The 20,999-nt window shown below is 40.1% G+C and overlaps 1 protein-coding gene across 1 annotated transcript in view; it reads right to left on the bottom strand.

Moving 5' to 3' along the window:
* Positions 1 to 1,231, bottom strand: part of wipf1 (WAS/WASL interacting protein family member 1) — a 41,032-nt gene extending 39,801 nt beyond the window's left edge. Inside the window, exon 1 of the mRNA XM_023327956.1 lies at positions 1,124 to 1,231. The gene's annotated coding sequence lies outside the window, so the exon portion shown is untranslated. The remainder of the gene's footprint in view (positions 1 to 1,123) is intronic.
* Between the last annotated feature and the right edge of the window lie 19,768 nt (positions 1,232 to 20,999).

Below are 20,999 nucleotides of genomic sequence, written 5' to 3'. Positions count from 1 at the left end.
CGTTGCCTATTCTTAAATTATTGTTTTTTGAAAACTATATTCAAAATTGTAATGTTTATTTTGTTTATTTTTAATTCGTTTGATTTTTAATTTAATTTTATTATTATTATCTTCTTGTATGTTGTTTTTAGCTTTTTTGTACAAGCACTTTGAATTGTCTTTGGCTGAAAGGTGCTATATAAATAAAGTTGCCTTGCCTTTATATTAAATATTGTTTTGTGTTTCTTTCCATTGTTGAATTGATTAAAGCATAATTAAAATATTTAATTAGTTAAGGTCAAAATAAAGCTACACCTTCTATGTAGGATTTGTACATCGAGTCTGTGTCTCACCAGTCTTGAACCTCAGTGCAAATCACTGAGTGGAACAAATGTTCTGCAAAGTAGGGGGCGCTGACCCAAATGCAGAAATCAAACTACAGACTCAAGAAAAGCTCATTTAAGTATTTTATAACCTACTTTTTATGCAATGCTGTGAGCAGCTGATGAGCAATCATTGTGCTGCATCCATTAATAATGTCTTAGCATGTGATGATTGCTAAGCAACTTCATAAATTTCATGATTACAGAACTGGACATGATTGCAGAACGATTTTCACAGCTAAAGGAGCATTTTGTCTCGGAGATTGTGGACAAACAATGCAACTTTCATGTATTACATTTTAAAGCATTCCAAGGCGATTTATCCCACGGGCGGTTTTTAATATATATACACCAACCAGAACGATAAAATGTCAAAACACTGCAGCCGAGTCTGACGCTTACATGGCAATTCAAAACACATGCCTTAGTCCAGCCACGTCGTTCCGAACAATCATGGAGTTTAAATAGGACCGTAATCTTTATGCAGACAATATTTATGTGCGATAAAAGCAACGACAAGCTAGATAACTCTAAAGGTTTCTTTAACTGTCTAAAAGTGACCTCAGAGTTTTTCAGTCTGAAATAAACAAGCCCCACTGACTCGCCATCACTGCTGGAATTACTCCCAGCTGCTTTCAAAAAGTTGACAACTTCTCTGGCTTGTTAAGGCGAACCTTTCCGCTTCACCGAGACTACGTTTCGCTGCCTCGCCAGACCAAGACCTTCATAAAAAGTCAGAGATAACGTCTTTTTTAGCTTACCTTAGAAGTATGAAACGCTCGGCACGGCTAATAATCCTCCATGATCGTCAGTGATGAGGAGCTCCGCGCAACCAATCCTGAGGTCTGCAGAGAAGTGGCAGGCGGGCGGCCTCACCCACAGCCCCGCATAAACCAGGCTGCTCTGTTAGCTGGGAGTTTTAATGGGAGGACACGTTCAGCCTACCCAAGATTAGGGGCAGTTAAATCAACTCCAGTATGTGCTTTACAGAATCAAGAGAAATGCCATTATGTATCATAAGACAACAGATAATGGTTAATTATTGGATACATTTAAAAGGACATAATGAAGATCATCCAGTTAAGAAAGTATTAGAAAATTTTTGGGGAAGAGGAAAGGAGCAAATTAATAGTTTTGGGTGGGTTGGGGATGACAGAGCAAAACATTTAATGTATATAACAGAGAATTTAGTCCAAAAGTATTGTGTGGCCTTTGAGACCTACATGGACTTGTAACTATATTAATATAGACAGATCATTATCAAATAATGTTACAGATATTTGCCAAGAATTTTATAATCAAATCCAGAATAAATATAATGATTATTTGCAAATTTATACTGATAGCTCAAAAGACCCAAAAAATGAAGCAACCAGTATAGCAGTAGTGATTCCTGAATTAAAGATTAATATTTCAAAAAGAACATCTAATTATCTGAGTATATATGCAGCAGAATTATGTGCTGTATTATTAGCTTAAGAATGGGTGGAGGATACTAATATAAATAAAATAATAGTTTGTAGTGATTCATTATCTGCACTGTTGAGTATTGAAAAGGTTATGGCTGTTAATCATAGATTGTGTGAACAAAACAAAAATGTAATATTATTTTGGACTCCTGCTCATGTAGGTATTTTGGGTAATGAAAGAGCAGATAGGTTGGCTAAGGAGGCAGTTAAAAAAGAAGATATTGTTATACCAATAAAGTTATCTAAATCTGAAGGGAAAAGTATAGTTTGGAAAGAAAGTAAGACGTTACGGAAAATTAGGTGGGATAGTAAAATAAATGGCAGGCATTTATATAGGATACAAAATACAGTTGATGTTGTAAGGATTAGAGGAATAAACAGGAGGGAGGAAGTAATTATAAATAGAATAAGAACCAGTCACAGTTTTTTAAATGGAACTCTTTTTAAGATGGGGAAACATCTTGCTGGTTTATGTAATTGGTGCGATACTGTAGAAACGATGGAATTTTTTATTTTCCATCCATCCATCCATCCATCCATCCATCCATCCAAAGGTGTAACTTTGTGTTGAAAGTTGGTGGGGATGAGAAGGAGCGGGGGAAGGAGGGGTGCTCTTTTTTAGTGCTAAGAATAATGCCAAAACTTACATGTGAATATCTTACAATCTTATTCAATAAATTAGGATACATGTCCTGATCAGGCTTGTCAGATTAATAGTAATTTTCAAATATAACTTTTTAGCAGGTATTAAACATACTACGAAATATAAGTATGATAAAATGGACGTAATCTAATCAATCTATATAATGTCTTTCACTTGGTGATGCAATTACAAACAAAGAAACTTTTCAGTCATATTCTAATTAATGGAATGAGTCTGTATTTGATGAATATATTTGCTTTAACATGGCAAATAATAAAGAGGCGAAAAAAAATATTTGGGTCTGGTTGGATCAGTTAGTGAGTAGAGTGACCATCAATATCACTGTATTCTATAAAATGTGGCCTAAAGCTTAGATGCTGATGTTTGGACATGTAGAATATATTTTCTCACTGCATATAAATCTATAAATAGTTTGGTTCCTGTCAGTTCTGTTTTGATACAAGAGAGAACAAAGCAAATTTCTCTTTTATATTGCCCAATAATTTAATTTAATTGTCGCTGTAAGAGCCATGGTGTAAAATTTAACGAACTTTGGCTCCTGTGCTTTATGAAATATTTCATCCTTTTTGATGATTGCTCTGAATATCGCCATGTTCTACAAACAAATGATGCAATGTTGTTCTGGGAAAATGTAGAAAAACGGGTGGTTGTATTATGTTTTTCTCTCAGTCGGTGAGCTTAACCTTAAGGTCACCGACCTTAACGTTGCCATGACAACCAATAAGCAGCCCTGGGAGCACAGAGCAAAGATTACGTTCAAGTGCATCAGGAATCAAAACTAAAAAACACTTCCCACACAAAAAAGTAAACCCACCAAACAGAACATTCTGTCCGTTGCAGATTTATGTTTTTGGATTTTTATTTTGCGATCATTATTAAGGAACACTCACGGTAGTTGATTAGCTAACTTAAACACCTGCTCTCCTGATTATCTGTCAGAAAACGTAGGTCGCCTTATTTTTGTGTTAATTGAACTGAAATACTCTGAACTGCGCAGCAACAGCACGTTAAGGTGATAAAGATTAAGCTAGCATAGCTAACCTATTTCCCACTTTCTTTATATATTTTTTTTAATTAAACCTGTGAAATGTGATCCCTTTGGACCTTGTCATCTTGCTGTCATAGTCTTGACAATTAATATCAAAACTATTCATCCCTTTTTCAGATTCTTTTATTGATTGTGTCATTTCCACACTACGGAGCCCTCCAGTGGACGTGGGAATTTTTTTTTCTTTTGCATTTCCTCGCAATACTTTTGCGTCCATTCCCAAAAGGTTTTGAGTTCCCTCGCAATAATCTACTGATGCGGCATTATTGAATACTGTAAGCCTTTCTTACAGTGTCCCACCGTACTTTCTGCCTTAATACAAGGTTATGTAAGGTTTTCCGTGTATGCTAATATCTCTTTGTGAAATATCTGACATTTTATATCTTTTTCTTTAGTATAGAAAGGCACCACAAACCTATGATATAAACAGAACATTTCCATAAGTAGGAAAGAAATAAAAATACATCCAAACTATTTGGACTATTTCTGAGTTATTATTGAGGGGCAAAAAGTCATCTGACAGTTTAATTGTGTCTCTGTTGTGTTCATAGTCTCAATGGTTTAAAGGGCTGCTTTCAGTGCTGTTCTATTTACCCTACCCTAGCCTTAACAGACATAAACATGCAGTAAAAATTTGATTTTCAATCAGTGTTTTGCACCAAAGAGTTAATAATAACAAACACGTTTTCACTGAGGCTCTGTAGGAGCCATACACTTTGTTCCAAATTATTATGCAAATGATATTTTTCTCATTTTTTTCTTACATGGTCAATGCCCATGATGGTCTGTATAGTTTTCGAGTCATGAACTATTATAAATAGTTAAATCAAATTTTACTGAACAAAGCTCCCCATAAGAATAGTATATTTTTCAAAAACAAAAAACTCAAAATGCACTGTTCCAAATTATTATGCACAGCAGATTTTCTAAACATTTTATGCATTATAAAAAACTGCAAATGGTCATACTTTGAATGTGCAGCATTATAAGTGGTCACATGTACTAAAATCAAAAGTTATTTCAGTCAAAAACATCTTAACAGACCGAGTTACATGTTAACATTGGACTCCTACTTTGATATCACCTGCACAATTCTTGCATCCATTGAACTTGTGAGTTTGTGGAGAGTTTCTTCTTGAATTTTTTTACAGGATGTCAGAATACCTTCCCAGAGCTGCTGTTTTGATATGAACTGCATTCCACCCTCAGATCTTCTGCTTGAGGAAACTCCAAAGCTTCTCAATAGGGTTGAGGTCAGAGGTCAGAGGAGGATGGTGACCACACCATTAAAGTCGCAGTTTCTCTCCTTTTATGCCATAGCAGCCAATGACACAGTGGTATTCCTTGCAGCATGGGATGGTGCATTGTCATGCATGAAGATGATTTTGCTACAGAAGGTACGGCTCTTCTTTTTGAGCCATGAAAGAAAGTGATCAGACAGAAAGTCCATATACTTTGCAGAGGTCATTTTCACACCTTCAGGGACTCTGTAGGGGTCGACCAGCTCTCTCTCTCCCCATGATTTTGGCCCACAGCATGACTCCACCACCTCCTTGCTGACGTCACAGCCGTGTTGGGATGTGGTGGCCATCCACCACCAATCCACTACTGCGTCCATCTGGACCATCCAGGGTTGCACAGCAGTCATCGGCTGGGCCCACTGTGACCATTTCTTCTTGTGAGCTCTGGTTAGGGGGCCCAATAGTAGGTTAATGCACCGCAAGCCTCTAGAGCACATGTGTCAAACTCCAGTCCTCAAGGGCCGCTGTCCTGCAACTTTTAGATGTGCCTCTGCTGCACCACACCTGAATAGAATAATTAGGTCATTAGCAAGGCTGTGGAGAACTGATCTACCCAAGGAGGAGGTAATTAAACCATTTCCTTCCAGCATTTCGTACCTGTGGCACATCTAAAAACCGCAGGACAGCGGCCCTTGAGGACTGGAGTTTGACACCCCTGCTCTAGAGGATCCTCCACCTTGAGGTTCCAGAGGCACCAGCAGCTTCAAATAACTGTTTCCTGCTTTGTAAGGGCATTTTAACAGCTGCTCTCTTAATCCGATGAATTTGTCTAACAGAAACCTTCCTCATTCTGCCTTTATCTGTACAAACCCATCTTTGTTCTGAATCAGCCACAAATCTCTTCACAGTACGATAACGCTTCAGTTTTCGTTAAATATCTAATGTTTTCATACCTTGTCATACGGCACTACACTTATCTGATGATTTTCGTCAGCAGAGATCCTTTCTCTTTCCCATATTGCTTGAAACCTGTGGCCTGCTTAATAATGTGGAACATTCTTCTTAAGTAGATTTCCTTTAATTGAGCTCACCAGACAAACTAATCAACCAGCTCTCTGAAATTAATTATAGTGATTCAAAGACTTCTGACACACAATACCATCTATAAATTTAATAGCACAACAAAAAATGTAATCTTTATGACACTTAAATCCAATTTGCATAATAATTTGGAACACAGTGTATGAATGAAATAAGTAATTATTGAGATGACAGGAGCATGCGACTTTGACACTTGGGTGGTGGGTGTGTCGATGTGGGCGTGACTGTCATCAAGTGTGAATGGGAAGGTGATTGGCGTGCTGGCTTTGTGTGTATGAGGAAGCAGGTGAGCAGGGTGGTCAGTCCTTGCAAAGTTTGGAGTATGATAATCAAAATGGAAGAACTCGATAATTGTGACAGAACAAAGAAGTGGTTTGGAGTTGGTTAATACATGGACATATGAAATTCCCCGAGTTAACCCAGTGTGGCCCTCTACCACCATTAGTTTGCCGTGTTTTAGAATAATATAATGTGTTTATCATTATTAAGTGTTTGGTGCAAAAATCTGTTTGAAAGTCGATTTATTCACTGCATGCTTATGTCTGTTAAGGTTGAGATGGAACTGAACATGAAAACGGCCCTTTAAACCATTCAGACAACGAGCACAACAGAGACACAACCAACACTTATAAGATGACGTATTACCCCGCAATAATAACTCAGAAATAGTCCTAATTAGCATGTATTTTTATTTCTTTCCTACTTACGGAAGGTTACTGTTTATATCATAGGTTTTTGGTGCCTTTCTATCCTAAAGAAAAAGATATAAAACTTCAAATATTTCACAACGGGATATTAACATTCATGGAAAAACCTTACATAACCTTATATTAAAGCAGAAAGTACGGCGGCCACCATAAGAAATGCTTACAGTATTCAATTATGCCGCATGAACTTATCAGTACAGTATTGTGAGGGAACATAAAACCTTTTGCAAGGGAATGCAAAAGTTTTGCGAGGTAACGCAAAAGAAAAAAATTTCCCCATGTCCCCTGGTGGGCTCCGTACCACACCACCAATATTCCTGACTCAATGTACATGGCAGTGCGCATGTAGCACACTGCCATGCACAGTAAGTCACATGATGTCCAATCCACTAGATCAATGAGCGGACTTGCCATTTATGTTTTACATTTTAGAAAGCATTAACTAGCCGTTAATGCTTTGAATACAACATTCAGCTGTTGCCGAGTTACTGTCTGCACATAAATGCAGGCACATAAAGAAAAAAAGAAGGAAAAGTTGGTGGGGACATGTCCACACCAGTCCTTTGGGAAGTTACTCCTATGCATCCATCCATTTTCTTCTGCTTTATCCGGGGTCAGGTCGCGAGGCTAGCAGCTTAAGAAGGGAGGCCCAGACTTACCTCTCCCCAGCCACTTGTTCCAACACTTCCGAGGGAATCCCAAGGCGTTCCCAGGCCAGTCGAGAAACATAGTACCTCCAGCGTGTTCTGGGTCTTCCCTGGGGCCTCCTCCCGGTGGGACGTGCCCAGAACACCTCATCAGGGAGGCGTCCAGGAGGCATCCTGACCAGATGCCCCAACCACCTAAACTGGCTCCTCTCGATGTGAAGGAGCAGCAGCTCTACTCTGAGTCCCTCCTGGATGACTGAGCTTCTCACCCTATCTCTAAGGGAGAGCCCAGACACACTACGGAGAAAAAACATTTCGTCCACTTGTTTCCGTGTTCTCGTTCTTTCGGTCATGACCCAAAACTCATGACCATAGATGAGAGCGGGAACGTAGATCGACTGGTAAATCAAGAGCTTCACTTTTTGACTCAGCTCTCTCTTCACCATGATGGACCGGTACAGCGCCCACTTCATGGCAGATGCTGTGCCAATCTGCCTGTTGATCTCTCGCTCCCTTCTTCCCCCATTCATGAACAAGATCCCCAGATACTTAAACTCCTCCACTTGGGGCAGGACACCCCTCCCTCCCAACCCGGAGAAGGCACTCTACCCTTTTCCAGCTCAAGACCATGGCCTCAGATTTGGAGGCACTGATCCTCATCCTGGCTGCTTCACACTTGGCTCCAGCGAGAGTTGCAGATTACAACCTGATGAAGCCAATAGGACCACACCATCCACAAAAAGCAGAGATGCGATACTAAGGCCACCAAAATGGATCCCCTCATCACCTTGGCTGAGCCTAGAAATTCCGTCCATGAAAGTAATGAACAGAATCGGTAACAAAGGCGGAAATGAGCATGACTTTCTGCTGGCAATGCAGACCAGACTCTGACACCGGTCATACAGGGACCTGACAGTCCGTATCAGTACCTCATACTCCTGGAGAACCCCCAGCAGGGCTCTCCAAAGGACACGGTTGAACGCCTTCTCCAAATCCACAAAACACATGTAGACTGGTTGGGCGAACTCGCACGCACCCATCAGTTACCTGCTGAGGGTGTAGAGCTGTGTGACGGGGTTCTATTATGATTTAGTCAAACACAATGACTGGTCCAAGTCGGAGATTGTTTTAGAGGATTTATTAAACTCTTACAAAGATGGCAGGTGCAGACCACACACAAAGGACATCCAGAGCAGGTTAGAAATCAAATAATCATCAGTACCTTCATTGCAACAGTCCATCACCTCCAGCGTGACTTCTTCAGGAGTCTAACCACAGACCGACCTCCTGTCGAGCAGAGCCCTGCTTTTAAAGCCACAGGCTCCGCCCACAGACAATCCAAACAAGCAAAAATACTAAGTAATTACTTCTAACTCAAATCAACTCTTAAAGTATACCAAATAATAATAATAATAGTAATAATAAGAGAAAAAAATGAATAAAATAAACTTGTAAACAAAATACAATACTCAATTTAATACACAACACCCAGTGCGCTCTGATGACATCACCACCTCATGTGACTCCCTCCCGGCACGCCACAATCCGGAAACACCCTACTTGAAAACAGAACCGGGAAAACGTTTAATGCTGAAAACAGGTCAGAATGAATGTTTAACTGAAGCAGGAACACCACGTGTGCACCCACGATGAACCGCCCCAGTCCAAGCTGCAACAAAAGTAAGTTAGTGATTGTGTACTTGTTTGTCGGCGTGTGTGCACGCATGCTGACACGGACTCTAAGTCCCAGCTCGTCACGGCTCCTCCGTCACAAGCTGGTCCAGTGTTCCACAACCAGGTGAAACCACACTGCTCTTCCTGAATCCAAGGTTCAACTATTCGACTGACCATCCACTCCAGGACCCCTGAATAGACCTTGCCAGGGAGGCACCCCTGTAATTGGAGCACACACTCCGGTCCCCCTTTTTGAACAGGGGGACCACCATCCCAGTTTGCCCAGGGCAACTGCCCCCAATGTCAATGCAATATTGCAGAATCACGCCAGCCAACACAAACGTACAACTTCCAGAGCTTTAAGAAACTCCATGCAAATCTCATCCACCCCCGGGGCCCTGCCACCGAGGAGCTCTATCCCCAGACATTGGAGAGCCCGACCCAGAGTCCCCAGGCTCAGTTTCCTCAATGGAAGGCATGTTGGTGGGATTGAGGAGGTCTTCAAACTATTCTGCCAACCGGCCCACAACGTCCTGAGTTACGGTCAACAGCACAACATCCCCACTATAAACAGTGTTGGTGCTGTACTGCTTCCCCCTCCTGAGATGCCGGATGGTGCACCAGAATCGCCTCAAAGCCGTATGGAAGTCTTTCTCCATGGCCTCTCCAAACTTCTCCCACGCCCAAGTTTTTGCCTCGGCAACCACCCGAGCCGCATGCCGCTTCGCCCGCCGGTACCCATCAGCTGCTTCTGGAGTCCCCACGGGCCAAAAAGACCGAATAGGACTCCTTCTTCAGCCTGACAGCATCCCTCACATGTGAAACATGTGAATCAAAGAAAATGATTAAAAACGGAATTAGGTTTTAATAGAGAATTGAAATGTGAGAATGTGGTTGATCAGTTAAATAGTAATGATGGGAAAGAGAAGATTTTATTTATTTTTTTTAAATACTGGGCTCATTAGGAGAATTTGAAGCATAGATATTAGGATCCAACAGATGGCAGTAGTCCAACAATAATGGATGCAAGCTGCCATTAAAATCTAAAGAAGAAGCCTACCCAAGAGATTCACTTCTCCAGGTTGACCACCGCAGTTCATTTCATTCACAGAACTAGATGAGAAGTTTTAAGCTAATAAACATTTCTCATATTTTAAGTAATGGTAAACAACCCCCCTATGTGGCGGCACATGAAGTTACTGGTTCATACAAAAAACTTATATGCCATTAATTTAATGTTAATTAAGAAATTGTTAGCAAACTGTAGGTGACACCAAACAGCAGTCATAAGTAGCTTGCTTTAACAGACCTAATGTGACTGTATGGAATTATTGAACTGTCAGAAATACGGCATAAACTTAGCAATACCTTGCAAAATTTGTCAATACAAGGTCATATTAAAATTAGACAACTCATGTCCCCACAATATTCTGAAAAATTAGGTCATGCCTTTGTTTTCAGTAGATTTGATTACTGCAATGGCATTTTTACTGGATTATCAAAAAAGCAATAAGACAGCTCCAGCTTCTCCAGAATGCTGCTGCAAGAGTCCTAACTAAAACAAAAAGAGATCAGCACATCAGTCCAGTTCTAAGATCCCTGCACTCGCTGCCTGTTGCTCAAAGAATAGAATTTAAAATCTCCTTAATGGTTTACAAAGCACTTCATAATAGTAACCCAGACTACATTTCTGATCTTCTTCAACCCTATATACCACTCAGACCTTTAAGATCATCAGAATCAAACCTTCTAACTATTCCGAGAGTCAGAACTAAACAGCTTTTAGTTTTTATGCTCCAACACTCTGGAATAAGCTTCCTGCTCATTGTAAAACTGCCCCTACCTTGAGTTTATTTAAAACAAGGTTAAAAATCTTCTTATCTGACATTGCCTATTCTTAAATGTTTCACTAGTTCTATTCACTGTATTCAAAATTTTAATGTTTATTTTGTTTATTTTTTATCTGCTTGATTTTTTTATGTTGTTTTTAATTTTCTTGTACAAGCACTTTGAATTGTCTTTGGTTGAAAGGTGCTATATAAATAAAGTTGCCTTGCTTTGCCTTGTCATATTTTCATTTTAATGGGACGAGTTTTACATTTTATTTTAAAGAGGAAGCTTGTTTTAACAAAAGTATGTTGGTCTGACAGGAGGCACGTGTCAGACCAATGGGGGGGGCTGAGCCTATGCTCCTTTTATCCTTGATGCCCCTATTACCCTTTTGGAGTTGTTTTTTTTGTGTGTTTTTTTTTTTTCAAAATAATAAAAATTTTTCTTTTTTTATCTCTGTTTCAAGGAGGCCTGCTTGTGCCCCTTGACAATAATATTTAGATAATATAACAATTTAGCAAAAATAAATTAGTCTAACCCTTACCCTCTGACTCTGGTCACTATGGTAACGTTTACATATCGCTTCAAAATAAGATGCTCCACAAAAACCAACATTTTACTTTCCTGAACATTTTAACTCACAATAATGACTGATGGGAGCCCTGAGCTTGTTTCTCTGCAACGAGACAATGCCATCTGGGAGTGATGAGAGACAATGACACCTGAAGTGTTGCTTATGCACAGGGTGCCTGGTCTCTACATTTGAAGGCTTCATTCCCTCATTAACAAGCTGGTCACCATATCATGCAGAGCTTGGAATGTGGGAATCACCTACTGGGATAAATTCATTCTCCTGTCTCTTCTCTGGGCCTTTTCCTCTTCACAAAGAAACTTTCCAAAGACATCTGATCTGTTTCTTACTCATTTTGCTGTTTGTGGACTCAATGTTGGCGTGCAAGACTTAACCGAGAGAATCCAGTTAAAGGATTTTCAGAATAAAAGATCCTCCAGACTCAAATAATACATAAAACAGAAATATTTAATTATTTCTTGCGCAGCTCGTTACCAATTGGTCCACGGACTGGTACCGGGCTTGGAGACCACTGTTCTAAGTAACACTCAGACATCGATTAGAGCATACTGTTTTGGATATAAATTGGAGTAGAAGGCTGTGGCTACATGACTCCAATAAAAAAAATGTACCAGCCTAGCAACCCATATAAGAATGGAAATAAATATAACAGGGAGCAATAAGTCTTTGGTCAAATAAAAAATACAGCGAGACTTCAGCTCTATGACCAGAATGGAAGTCTGGTCTTAACTCTGTATTCACAGCTGTGGTTTCAGCAAATGCAGATGTGCAGACTGGCTCTGTTTTCCAGTGTTTTGGTTGTGATGCAATGTTTCCAGATGTGGAACCAGAGAAAGGAGGGGTAACTACTGTGATAGCCTAGTTTCAGGAACATTTTTTATGCCGCAATACAACATGTTCCCATTCAGAAATACAACGGCATGCAACACAGTATGTGGATATTTTCTATATGTAAAAACAATCCAAATAGATCTACTTTTAAATGTTATCACATATTTATTAAATGGTTGGATCAAAAATGCTTAACATAATAGTTGCTCAAGCACTACTGGCTGAAGCCTAAAGCTTCAGTTAGCCAAACAACATGAAGCATGCTGTCAGTGCATTGTATACATTGTACATTAACTAGTTGTCTGAAATGGATGAATGAAAACTGTTCAGTGGTCATGTATTCCTTACATTGCCACGCTTTGTTGTGCCGGACTGAATTTCCCACACACAGAGCACCACCTAGTGGACAAATGGAAACAATACCGGTTTACAACATATTTGGAGAATTAAGATGGGACAACCTATTATGGCTATACTTGAAACACACACATGAACAAAACATAGGTTAATTAGTGGCACAAAAACTGGGTGTGTACTATATGCAAGGGTTAGGGTTACCCACAGTCGGAGACAATAGGTCTGCCGGGAGGGATCTCATGAGGTTTGCTCCATTTTTCAGGTTCCTTGTGGATTTTCAGGAGCAGATAAAACCTCCTGGCTCTAGGTTCAGGGGAGCCACGCAGGTAAGATTTTTGTTTCGCATTAATGAATTTCTTTTTATGTAGATTGTCTAAAATTTTGGTTACAAGGGGGGCCGTATTGGTATAAATTGGAGAGTCTAATTTTTTATAATACGTTTCATTATATAATTGTTTGTATCCCTCTCACAGATACTGCTCCCTGTCCATAATGACTATGGAGCTGCCTTTATCGGCAGGTTTTATAATAATATTTTTATTGATCATTATTTCTTTTAATGCTTTTGTTTCTTCTATGTTTAGGTTAGGTATAGTTTTAATAAATTTAAACTCTCTGTCCAAATAATTAAGGTCCTGGGAAATTAAGTTTTCCACCTCAGGGGGAAGAGCGGCGATTGGAGGAGACCAGTCTGACTCCGGCATAAAAGGTAGGTTATTATTATTATCATTACCAACATCATCTTTGTAATAGATGGCCAATTTAATCCTTCTGTGGTATTTCTGTAAGTCATACCTCATTTGCATTTTGATATTTTTTAAGGGTTTATTACCCTGAGTGGGAATGAAAGAAAATTTTAGAGAGGTTACATATATTTTTATTTACAATATTAGAATGTCCCTCCTTCGCATGAAGGCTCTTGGGGCAGTCTAGTTTAGCCACTCACCCCAGTGGCTGAAGATGTGAGCTGCAGTGGATTTAGTCCAGTGAATGTTGTCCCGTCCCACTGTGAAGGACCGTCTCGGCCGGCAGAGCTGGGACGAACCGGCTGAGCTGCGCAATCTCAATGTTCATGTGAGTGAGGGTCACCTGTTCTTGTCCTGCCAAAGATAGATACACCTTATTTTCAAAAGAACACTAAACACTGGAACTGATAAACAAAATAAACAAAACAACCAAAAACAAAAATAAAATGGATTCACAGTCTCCATAACAAAAAACACACTTGGAAAAAAAAAACTAAACAACATAAAGCCAAAGTGGAAATAAATACTGCATTCAACCAAAAGAGTGCAGATTATGAAGTCTGTATATTATGTTGCCCTTCAGTAATAATTCGATTTAAATAGAGAAGATGGGCACATCGACTACCTGATGCAATAGTTCACACTACAGATTTTTTGCTCCTATTTTTCCCCTTACAACAATCTTAAAACGTTGGTCTTTCTAAGATTGTGTGGTGTGTTACGGTAGATCGTCGTTGCCGCTCCGATCTAAATCAGGGGTTTTTCTCCAACTGGGATCTTAACGCAGCCTGCTGAATGTGACAGGTAGCCAATCAGAAAGCGTGGATTCTCCTCCATGTTTTCTGAGGGGAAATTACGTCGGGGAATCCCAAACAGCTGACACGGCACCCGAAGTCCAGCGGACATTGGAGATGATATGTGGAAACAACATTAATGTTTATTTAACATGCAAAGAATATAGAAATGACAAGAGGAGGAGTTGGAGCGAAACCGGTAACTTTTCAGCTGTTCTTCGTTAACGTGACATATATAGGTTATAATGATTTTCATTCAGTCAGGACTTTACGCTGACACTAGCCACATGCATTGCAGGTAGATTGTAGTAAAGCATTGATTAATGTCTGGTTTTAAAATTAGTTCACTGGACTTGTAGCCATTATTTTGTGCCCATTGTTGGACACCACACGGCAGGAACGAACCGATCGAACCGTTATACCTAGGATTTCTGTCGGCTGTGTGGTCGGTCAGGTTTTGAAAATGAGCCGACAATCGGCTGGCAGCTCTAAGATCGTGCAGTGTGTGCTGGGCTTTACACTAAGGAAATGAGGAAAGGAGGAGTCGGTGGAGAGCACTGGAGTTGAGCCCTTTTTCATTCAGTCTCATTAGCTGAAAGAGAGAAAGGTCGGAAGAGATGATAGTGCCGATAATTAAAATGAAGTCGATAGCTTTAATTTATCGTACGATTAGTCGATTTATCGTTTATCGCAACAGGCCTAGTCAGATGCCTCCATTTGGCCCCGGGGAAGCTGACCACTTGTAAATCCGGGTTATTGAGGCTAGCCACATTGGAGTCACTCAAGATGACATATTTTTTGGTCAGATCTAGGGACCAGTTGCAGTTCTTGTTCAGGGTTCCCACTTGTCTGGCTGCAACCGTCACCTGTACAGGTCGAGGAGCAGTGGACTCACCGGTGGAAGAGGAAGCAGCTGGAGCCAATGTTTCCACTCTTGGGTCAAAGGTGAGCCTCCGTTGGGTGCGGACCTGCAGTCTGAGGTGGAGGGGGACCGTCCTCAGCCTCAGTGAGGCTCTGTGTTCCTGGTGGTGCGGCTACAGCTCCTCTACTCTTCCCGGAAGAGTAGAGGAGCTGTAGCCGCACCACGGTATTTTTTAACCTCCTCTTTGAGGAGGACAGAAATCAAGCTGAGCTCCTTCTCTGCTCTTTTAGCGGGTGCTGCCATTTTTGGTGGAGAAGGACAGAGAGGGGGAAGGAGGGTCCCCTGTGGTGCCGGCGTGGTGTTCCTGCTGGAGGATCTGTCCTGCCGCTGAGGGAGTGGAGTGACGTCCTCAGTCGGTGGCGGAGGGGGCATGGCCGTCTCATTTTCCTCCTCAGCTGAGCCTGGTGGGGTCCAGCCGCCATGCATAGGGTCTGTCATGGTTGCAGTGGTTGTCATGACAGGGCAGGGGGGTGGAGAGGAAGGGGGCGTGGCAGAGGAAGGGGGGAGAGGTCCATCCAGGTCCTCTTCTGTGTCCACCGCCTGGTCTCTTCGTCCTGGACAGCTAGCAGATGAGCAGGAGGATGGAGGAGGAGGAGGAAGAAGAGCATGGCGAAGCTCCCCTTTTCTCCCTCTTCAGCAGACCTGGACCTCATCTGCTGTTTCTGGGTTGAATCTTCTGCCCAGATTGCATTTTGCCCACTTCACTGCTACCCTAACCCTAACCCTCCAGAGAACCAGGGCAGATCATGGAGCTCATTTACCCAGGAATAGGGCACCATAAGCCTGCATGGAGGTCGCATGAACCACCGCTATGGACCTCCAGAGAACCAGGGCAGATCATGGAGCTCCTTTACCCATGAATAGGGCACCATAAGCCCGCATGGAGGTCACATGAACCACCCCTATGGACCTCCAGACCACCACTGGCCTCACACTAACCAACAGTACTCAAACAATGACCAACAGTACTCAGACACTTAGCAGACACAGCTAATACTCACTGCCAGAAAGGACCACCTACCAGGTTCCCCTCATGGCATGCCGACCCTCCCCCACACTACCCATGGACCACCAGCACTCAGACACTTAGCATACAAAGCTAACCTACTTTGCCACAAAGGACCACCAGTCAGAATCACCAGGTGGCAGGACTACCCCTCCCCCACACTGTCCCAATGGACCACTAGCACTCAGAGACTTAGCAGACATGGCTAATAGCCACGTACATACACATGACATACAAGTGGCAACCTCCAATACCCAAGTGGCAGGCTCTCTCAGCTTACAATGAAAATCTAACATGCTTCAAATCCTAATACAAGAGCTCCATCCAATGGATGAGACATGTATTGCAAGTGCACAGAGATGACTACGAATGGTCCCAGAAGGCCCATTCAAACGAATACCGAGCTGTCAAGGAAGCTCTTGCAGCCACATGAGTTAACTACCTTGTCATGGCAGCGTCAAAACGAATGGAAAACGTCTGCCACTTGCATTCCTGGCCCTAACCCTAACCATAGACCACACTAGCCATGAATAGTGGGTAGTGTGGTCAAATATTTTGATGGACCTTAAACAAGATCTTTCAGAAGACTGGAAAGGAGCTTTCGGGGTGGCCACAAGATGGGCCAAGAAAAATCTTCCCTGCATTAGCCAAGACTCAATTGACTATGCAGAGGCACTAGTCACGGCAGGGGAACTTCCAAAAAGACGAAACACAGATTCGGTAGAACAGACGGAGATCGAGAACATACAATCTCGAAGACAAAGATGGACTGAAAACACAGACATCGAAGTGTCACAAGCCTCACAACAGAGAGGGACAGAAAGTACAGATAGGGGGATTCAAACAGAACACACAAGAAAAATCCTAACTGTACAAGCACAAACGGAACCACATCCACGCCATAGGGTTATAGTAGAAGCAGCTCCAGAAAGATCTCAAAGCAGGGTTTCAGTCTCTACAATGACGGAAAATGAAACAGAGGGAGAAAACAATATGGAGACTGCTCCAAGCAGGGTTCAAAGAGATCCAGCTCCCAGGGCACAAAGACAGGGCTTCCGAGTTCGGGGTCACAACCCATGTACTTAAAATCCCACAGAATTTATATTTTTTCTCTATTGACATTGATAGTTTATATACTAACATTGATATTGAAGCTGGGAGTGCATGTGTTAAGAAAATAATGGAAAAATATCCAAATTCAGAAAGACCAAATGAAGGAATTATAGAATTATTGGAAATTAATCTTAAAAGAAATGATTTTGAATTTAATGGGGAATATTTTTTACAAATTAAGGGAACAGCAATGTGGAAGAAATTCGCACCAGCTTATGCTAATATATTCATGGCAGACTGGGAAGAGAAAGCAATAAAAAAATGTGTGAAAAAACCTTTACACTATTTACGTTATTTGGACGATACACTCCTGATCAAAATCTTAAGACCAGTCCAAAAATTGCAAGAATTAGCATTTTGCACCATTGAATCTTAAGAAGGTGCTAAGTAGAGCTTCACAATGTTAAAAGGACAAATCAGTGCAAGAGACAAGAACATTTGAGCAGGGAATTGTCTGAAAACTGCATTTACACTCAAACATGATTTTTTTCAGCTGATCAAAACTTTAAGACCATAGTCTTTAAAAGCCAAAAGCTGTGCAAACATCTGGATTCCATGTCATTTTCTGTGAAGTCTTTACACTATCAAGACCTCATGATGGCAAAAGCAAAAAAGCTCAATGACTTTGAACGTGGTAGGATTGTTGAGCTGCATAAGCAAGGCCTCTCACAACGTGCCATCGCTGCTGAGGTTGGACGCAGTAAGACAGTCATTTTGCATTTTTTAAACGATCCTGAGGGTTATGGAACAAAAAAGTCAAGTGGTAGACCCAAAAAAATTTCACCAGCTCTGAGCCGCAGGATCCGATTGGCTGTCCGTCAAGACACGGGACAATCCTCTACCCAAATTAAGGCCATTACTGGTGCTGACTGCAGCCCAATAACCATCAGACGGCATCTGCGAGAGAAGGGCTTCAGAAACAAAGAACGTCTTCAAAGGCCACGTCTTCTTCAACGCCACAGAATTGCCCATTTGGACTTTGCAAGGGTGCACCAAACATGGGACATTGAAAGGTGGAAGAAAGTTGTCTTCTCTGATGAGAAAAAATTTAACCTTGATGGTCCTGATGGCTTCCAACGTTACTGGCATGACAGAGAGAGCCCACCTGTGATGTTTTCTACACGGCACAGTGGTGGGGGCGCCATCATGATTTGGGGTTTTCCTTCAATGGAATAATGGAGCTTCAGGTTGTGCAGGGGCATCAAACAGCAGCTGGCTATGTGGAGATGTTGCAGCGGGCATCCCTCATGACTGAGGGCCCTCGTCTGTGTGGTAATGATTGGGTTTTTCAACAGGACAATGCTGCAGTTCACAATGCCCGCCTGACAAAGGAGTTCTTCCAAGAGAATAACATCACTCTTTTGGACCATCCTGCATGTTCCCCGGATCTAAACCCAATTGAGAACATTTGGGGATGGATGGCAAGGGAAGTTTACAAAAATGGACATCAGTTCCAGACAGTGGATGCCCTTCGTGAAGCCATCTTCAACACTTGGAGCAACGTTCCCACTAGCCTCCTGGAAACACTGGCTCAAGCATGCCTAAACGATTGTTTGAAGTCATCAACAAGAATGGTGGAGCTACTCATTACTGAGTCCTCTTTTTTGACACTTTGTTTCTGTTTTGGGGGGTTTTCAGGTTTTTTTGAGCTATGGTCTTAAACTTTTGATCAGCTTAAAAAATCATGTTTGAGTATAAATGCAGTTTTCAATTAATTCCCCGCTCAAAAGGTTTTGTCTCTTACGCTGATTTCTTCTTTTAACATTGTGAAGCTCTACTTAGAACCTTCTTAATAAGATCCAATAGTGCAAAATGCAAATTCTTGCAATTTTTTGACTGGTCTTAAGATTTTGATCAGGAGTGTATTTGGGGCATCTGGACATTTAATATTAAAGATTTTGAAGAGTTTATAGAAATTTTGAATAATCACGATCCTTCAATTAAATTGAAATACATTATCAATGAACAATTTATTGATTTTTTGGATATGACCATTTACAAAGGGGAAAATTTCATAGCAACTCAAAAACTGGATATCAAAGTTTATTTTAAAGAAACAGATACACATGCACTTTTACACAAAACAAGTTTTCATCCCCAACATACATTTAAAGGATTAGTAAAATCACAATTCATTAGATTCCAAAGAATTTGCACTAAAGAACAAGAATTCATGAAAGCGGTCAAAATTCTTTTTGAATCATTAAAAAGTAGGGGTTATTCTAGGTCGTTTTTACGTCGTTGTCTCAAAACCTTTAATAAAAAGGGACAAAAAACACAAAAACAAATTATTCCGATTATAACAAATTACTCAACAATGGATAAAAAAAATTAATTTTATTTTGAAAAGAAATTATCAAGAACTTATTGAGCAACATGAATTATTAAAGGATTCAAATATTGTATCAGCATACAGACGGAATAAAAATTTAAAAGACATGTTAGTAAGGGCAACATTAAAACCGCTACAACGAACTAAATCCAAGGTGTTAGAAAATGTATTTAAGAACTTAACTTTTGTTGAAAATTATACAAATGGAAAGATGATTCAAATTAATCAAAGGTTTTATCCTCAATCCAAAAATTGTATCTATATTATCGTATGTTCCAAATGTGGAAAGCAATATGTTGGAGAAACAGGAAACACATTAGCAACCAGAATTTGACAACATAAATATATTACATAAAAAAGAAACAGAAACAGAATTGGTCAAACATTTTATTAATCATGACTGGCATTCATTAAAAATTTCGGGCCTACAAAGTAATCCATTATGGACAGATATAGAAAGAAAAAAAAGGGAAAGACAATGGATATATTTATTAAGTACAAAGAGTCCTAATGGTCTAAATAAAAAATGAAAAACAATTTCAATTAAAAAAGGTTGAAACTTATAATTATGACCCTAAGATTTTTTCTTTTTATATATATTTTTTTCTCCCCCATTATTATTTTCCCCCCCGTCTTTTTGTTTTTCCTTGCCCCAAACCCAATTTTATCCCTAACGCTAACCATTTTCCTTAACCCTCCCTTTTTCCTAACCCTAACCCTCCCTTTTTCCTGGCCCTAACCCTTCTCTTATCCCTAACCCTAACCATTTTCCTTAACCTTAACCCTCCTTTTTTCCTAACCCTATCCTTTAAATCTTTTTTCTAACCCTAACCTTTTCTTCTAATAATATTTTTTAATTTTAATTTTTTAATTGTCATAAAAACAATTTTTTTCTTTCTTAAAACCAAATTGATTTTAGATCAAGTAAAACAAAACTAAAATAATTGGGCACAAAAAAGTTAAAAACTTTTTTTTATTTCTAAACAGTTTTTTCAGGAAATTAATAAATTCAGATTACATCAATTACAACAATACATATAAAACTAAAATTGTTAAAAATAATAATTTATAAACAAAACCAGAAAAAGATTTCACAATAACGAAGTCTGACGTAGGGGGAGGAGCCTCGGCGAGGGGATGTCTATATATAGAGGAGAGCTCTCCTCTCTCTCTCAGTCAGCAGCGAGCCAGAGTAGTGGCAACAACCATACACTTGTTCCTAAGCCTGAAGAAGACCGACTCAGGTCGAAACGTTGTATTGGGAACACATTAATTGCAGTTTTCTTTCTTTTAATAGAGATTTCATTAAAATAAAGAATTTTTTGTAGTTAAAATTTTTTTTATTTGTTTAATTTTTTTTCAATTTTTTTATTATTTTTATTTTTTTCATATATTTTATCTGTTTTCATAAAAAATTCAAAAAAATAACATCTCAATAATATATAAGAATAAAATATATAAACATTATAAATAAGAAATAACACTTATTAAAGAAAATATTGTTTAAGAAATAAAGCTGCCCGGAAAAAACAAAAATAAAGAAGACATGTGGCCAGACGAGGA

Source organism: Xiphophorus maculatus, chromosome 22, assembly GCF_002775205.1.
Source record: "Xiphophorus maculatus strain JP 163 A chromosome 22, X_maculatus-5.0-male, whole genome shotgun sequence".
Lineage (NCBI taxonomy): Eukaryota > Metazoa > Chordata > Actinopteri > Cyprinodontiformes > Poeciliidae > Xiphophorus > Xiphophorus maculatus.
Note: the sequence above shows the minus strand (reverse complement) of the source record. Positions and strands in the feature narration are given on the sequence as shown.